The sequence below is a fragment of the Pinus tabuliformis genome, chromosome 6 (genome assembly GCF_031772625.1).
Source record: "Pinus tabuliformis cultivar Carrire ecotype Pingquan chromosome 6, CPIR1, whole genome shotgun sequence".
Taxonomy (NCBI): Eukaryota; Viridiplantae; Streptophyta; class Pinopsida; order Pinales; family Pinaceae; genus Pinus; species Pinus tabuliformis.
The window spans coordinates 1,662,850,024-1,662,856,002 of NC_142292.1; positions in this window are offsets into that span (position 1 = coordinate 1,662,850,024).

Sequence of the window (5,979 nt, forward strand, 5' to 3'; positions counted from 1 at the left end):
GTTGAAGACACATCGGAGGCTCAATAACGAGAGGGAAAATTTGTGCAGGTTCAGAGGGAGTTCTGAGCATAGTTTTCAGGATTTGCGCAATCTAGCCAGGCAGTTCAAATTGTTGGCAGGAAATTCGATTTCCAGATCTAGACAGGTGGAGAAGTTCAATTTGCCTAGTAGCAGTTCCAGCAGGTAGTGGTGTTGTTGGGAAGCAATTCCAATGAGCAGATCAGAGGTTTGTTGAGTAGATTTGGGCGTAGTGATTTTGCAGCAGCTTTAGCAGTAGCAGATCAGCGTCAAATGGAAGAGAAAAAGCACACAGAGGAATTTCTCAGAGGATTTCCAGATTCAGTTTTGAGGAGGAGATCCATAATTTCCAGTTGCGAAGGCGACTGCAAAGCAGATCTGCACATTCCATGAGGAAGTGTGAGTAGTAGAGCAGGCAGCCAAGCGAGAAAGGGAGGAGATTCCTATTTATTTTCCCAGATTTGGGTTTTGCAAAAATTGCCTCAGCAGGACTATGAAATCAGGACAGGCTAGATGAAGCCTCAAATTATTGTGTCTGGAAGGCCATAATGGCTTTCCTGCTAGATGAGCATGGTCTGAAGACGTATGCAGAAAGAGATAGCTATACCTATAGACCCGTAGTAGCTAGAGAACTACAATAAGGAGATGGCCAAGGCGAAGAGGATGATCCTCGATGGAGTTCAAGATCATATAGTCTCGCATTTAGCTACCAAGAATATGGCAAAAGAAATGTGGGATGCAATCACCACGTTTTTCCAGAATCCTTCCGAGAACCAAAAGATGTTCTTGAAAGAGAAGCTCAGGACCACCAAGATGAATAAGGGTGAAGGAGTCACTTCTTATCTCACTAGAATTCAAAATGTCCGAGATGAGCTTGCTGCAGTTGGAGAGACACCTCTTGAGAGTGAGCTAGTGTGTACCAGTGTTTTTAAACCCGGTCGGCTTGGAACCGACTCGGCCGAGTTGGTCCGAGTCGGCCAAAAAAATTTCAACTCGGTGGTTGAACCGGTTCGGCCGGCCGAGTCCGTATCAACCCGGCTGGGTCAAGGAAAGCGACCAGTGAACCCCCAAAAACGCAATTTTTTTTTATTTTTTTTATGTTTTTTTACTGTGTGGGGGACTCCAAATGGTTTTATTAATTGGTTTGTTGGTCTTTGGGGTCCATTTCCCTCTCCTAATATTGATATGCTATTCAAATTTCATGGTAATGTTAAATTCTTAAAGTAAAAGTGACATTCTCCTTAATCTTCATTTTCATCCTTTTACTTAAATTTTATCATTACCATGAAATGACTTAGGATGTTTGAGAGTAGTTCCGGCCTCATTGGATTTCATATGGAGAAAATAGAAGTTTAGATTTCATTCAAAATCCAACAGACTTACCAATTTTTCAGGATTTCAGGATTGGGGGATTGCAATGTTTCCAGGGAATTTTGTCATGTATTAGGGTATGGAACTCGTATTTAACCAAGAGCACCAATCCCTCTATGTACCTTGATGTTAGTGACATTGGTTGTCGAACTCCTCCAGGATTCGCTCCCAAACCGGAAGCTTCTGAAAATGTCACTCCCGCTCCCATTTTCGCTCTCACTCCCAAGTAACACTGAGCCAGATGATGTTGGCAACTCTAGCAGTAGCCAGTAGTACTAGTCACAGACTTTTGTTGTAGAGGCCATTTATAGCCTCCTTGGTTATGTGTTTTTGTTTTGATCTCTATATCATCCTCGTGTATGTATTGGACAATGCACTGGGTGCCATTTTGATATAATGGATATATTCATGAGCCTACTTTGATCATATGTTGTCTTCTATCTATATTCTAATGTTGTATGTTTGGAAACATGAATGAAAATCTTTAAAATTATGTGTTTTTATAAAAAATAAATATTTAATGTATTTTTTACAACGATCGAATCACTGAAATCGAGCCGTCTGAGTCGATACCGAGTCGGAGTCGACCCTCGGCCGAGTCGGAATCGGAGTCGGAGTTTTAAAACATTGGCACGTACAACTCTCAATGGTTTCACCAAGGAGTGCGCAAATTTCTTCCAAGGTATTACTGGACGAGATAACCTACCTAGATGGGATCGATTGTGGGTCGATTTCACTCAGGAAGAGATGTGGCTTGCTCTAGTCGAGAGTAATTTCAGCAGCAACAGTAGCAAAGGACCGAAGAGTGTGAAAGACGAGAATGTAGCCGTTGCAACGAAGGAGAAGGCAAAGAAAGGTCCCAGTCAAGGACAAAGCTCAAAGGGAGAAGAAAAGAAGAAGAAAGATTTGTCGAAGATCAAATGCTTTAGATGTGGTGAGTTTGGTCATCATAGAACCCAGTGTCCCAAGAAGAACAAGAAGGAGAAGGAGCAAGCAGCAGCTTCAGTAGAGATCAATAATTTGTCCAACAAGTTGGAGGACGAATTCTCTTTGTATGCAGCTATACCTCCAGGAGAGAGGTGGGGAAATATTGAGCTCTAGTACCCAAAGTTGTATAGATTTGGGTCAGGATCCATGGAGGACAACATCAGACAGATGTTTCCTCACAGACCATTACCTTAGCTATAGGGGAACAACAACATTTTAGTAGCAGATGGATCAGTGTCAAAGGCGCAGCCAGATTCTTGAGGGACAGTTGTAGTACTAGTTGCAGTAAGTTATTGAGGGGCGCGGAACCAGTTAGGGCACAAACAAATGATCAGTAGATAGTGTCAAGGCTAGTTGCGGTCAAAGACTCAAGAGACAGTTGCAGTACACTGTACAGGGACACAGTTGATTTATAGTTTTGTTCTCAGCTGCAGTAGTTGCGACAACATGAGATCGGTGGCAGTGCAAAGCAGAGTTGGTAGCAGTGCAAGAGGCACAATGCAGTGTCAACAACAACGCAAATGCAGGGTGGTTCAGCTACAGAGTGGCAGGTGAATCAGAGTATGCACGATGGCTTGGTGGGCATTGGCAGGTTGCCACAGTTGTCAGACATCAGCAGCGCGAGGGAAGATGTTACGGGAGAGAACACCTTCCTTGCTAAGAGGGAGTGTTAGCTTTTGTAGCATTAGACAGGTGTTCTAGTTTTGAATTTGGTCAGAGAGGTTAAGAAACACAAGATCTACAAAACCCGGAACAAGTTTCAGGAGAAAACACCCAAAGGCAGTTAAATTAAATAAATTGATCAATAATTAAAAACACCTATGTATAACTTAGGGAAATCGATTAATTAAAGGGAATTAATTGAGAAAAGTGAGAATACTATAGAAACTCGCATGGATTGAGTTTGAGATGATATTAGACGTTGATGGAAATCTAATCATGGACGTTCGTTCACCAACGAGAGATTATAAGAGAAACTCGATGGGTAGAGGGTAAGATACACGTGAGCACATCAGGAAAGCGAGTTCCTTGACAAATCGAGCTATATAGCTATAGAGGTCGAGCAGGGACGAAGAGTTCGAGCCAGAAGGGACGCAGAGGCAAGAGGGGGCAAAGACAGTGATTTTGGTGGAGATTTCTAGTGCGAAAGAGTCAGCAACAATAGGGTCGAGTTTTCCTCAGTGAGGCTACGCAAGGCTAGGGCAAGCAGCTTCAACTGAGGATTCGATTTAGCTGGAGAGAGGGTTGATTCAGTTGTTGATGGCAGGAAAAAGTTCCAAAAGGCCAAGTGAGTCATTCTTAGAGGCTGAGTTGGGTAGAACGACATCATCAGAGTAGTTCCTAAGGCAAGTATGAATTGGCCTACGCAGAGGCAATGCAAAGGCTGACGTGGATGTGTTCAAGCAACTAGTTTGAGCCAGTTTCGGAGCTGAGATCAGTATTGGGTGAGACAAAAATTGTCTCACTAATTTTGCCCAGATTATTTTGCTGAGGATTGCCAGTTTGGCATCCAAATTTTCGTACTCAGAGTTCACTGTTGCATAATAAAATAAACCCTCATTTGCTACATTATTTCCCCACATTGGGTTTTTTTGGGGACTTTGTCCAAAAATAACGGTGTAAATTTTATTGTGTGCGCTCTATTTTCTCAGTTCCAAATTTATTTTCCGAAGTGCATTTAATTTTGAGTGAAAATTGTAGTAGTGATTTTATTCGTTGTTTGTTGTAATAACAAATAAACTACACATATTAATATTCAATTAGAAGAATAATTTCTAGTTGTTGTAATAGAGTTGAAAATTTCACATACACTGATTTTGATTGGGGTGGCAGTGAGACAGATGGAAGAAGCACAACAAGTGGATGCTTCAGCTTAGGATCTTCCATGGTCTCATGGATGAGCAAAATGCAGGATAAAATTGCTTTGAGTAATGTTGAAGCTGAGTATGTTCTTGGAAGTGAAGTTTGCAAGGAAGTTGTTTGGCTCAGCAAGTTATTATAAGATTTATTTGAAAGGCTATTTAGCCCTGCATGCACACATTGTGATAATGAAAGTTGCATATGATTGACAGAAGACACTATTTAGCCCTAGAACGAAGCATATAAATAATAAGTACCATTACATCAAAAGCTCGCTACAAGATGGGGTCATGGAGTTGCATTATATACCTACAGATGAACAGGTAGCCAAAATTCTGACTAAAGCGTTACCAAACAAGGAGCTTGAGTATTTGAGAGACAAGCTTGGTTTGGTAGACATCTCTTCCCTAATTGTGAGGGAGTGATGTTAGATAGTTCTTATCTTTATGTGTCATGTGGTAGACCAGGACTTACAGTTGTAAGTCTTTGTGAAGGCCATAAGGAAAGAATGGAGTCCGGAGGATTGGATAAGCATTTGATTGGAACTTCTTATGGATTGTAGAATCCAGGAGAGAAGTTGTAGACCGATACTCTTTGAGGATGAGGGTAGGGCATCCAAGATAAGAGTAGTAGAAGAGGACAGAAATTCTTTGAGAACTCGAGATTTGAAATCCAAGATAAGAATAGTGCTAAAAGTTCATACCCGGTGAACATCCGGATGGGGTATGTGCCTTAGAGGTAGTGTGGCAGCTCACGTAAAGCCTCCTAGCATAATGCTCTTGAATAAAGTAGAGCTTGTCTAGTTAAGGCCTCCAATGACAGTGTTAGTTATGATATAGATTTTTGACAGATGGCTTATCAATTCGACTCTTATGAGAATGCTTCTAGATTGAGATTCTTTGTACTTCATGATGGGATTATGAATACCTCCCTTGTTAAGAGGGAGTGTTGGAAATTGTAACTAGGTTCGGTCCTCATAATGACCTTTTGTAAACATGACATTATATATTTTGTATAAAGAAAGAAAAAGAAATTTATATTATTCAAAGCATGGGTTTCATGCTCAAGTCTAGATCAAAAGCATATTCTTCATGCTTCTAGGTCTTTTTAGGACAAAGAAGAATTTATATCGTGTATTATAGTCCCATTTGGACTCTTTTTAACAAAAGAAGATATTTATTTTGAGTCAAGAAAAAGCCACTTACTCCTCCAAGACCAAGTCAGCCTAAAGGAGAGCTATTCGACCCCTCAATAAGGCTATAAATAGAAGGAGCTCGACTCATTTGAAGCACTCACTCATCTCAAGTTCGACCTGCAATAGAGAAGGAGAGAGCAAGGAGGACGAAGAAAAGAAGTCGAAGTCTCTTGGGATAATCTCTCTGCGCCCACATGTGCGAAGCTGTTGGGTTTTTGTGAAGCTGCAAAGTTACAGAGGCCGAAATTGCAGGGCCGAGATTTTGAAGTGAAGTTGCATAGCTGAAATTCTAGAGCGAAGCTATAGAAGGTCAAAGTCTTGAAGTTGCCTTGAAGAATATCTTGTTGGAAGGTTGACTTGGTGCTTGGGAGGATTTTGGGCTTTGGTCTTTGGGCCTTGGAAGTCTCATTGTAAGAAGATTCTATAAGAAGAGAAGCTTTATTTATGGGTTTTTCCCTTAGAGGGGCTTTGGCCTGGCTTGGAGCCTATATCTTGTGTAATTTGTCTCTTCGTGATCTGTTGTTTTGGTAATTGCTTGATGAATAAGA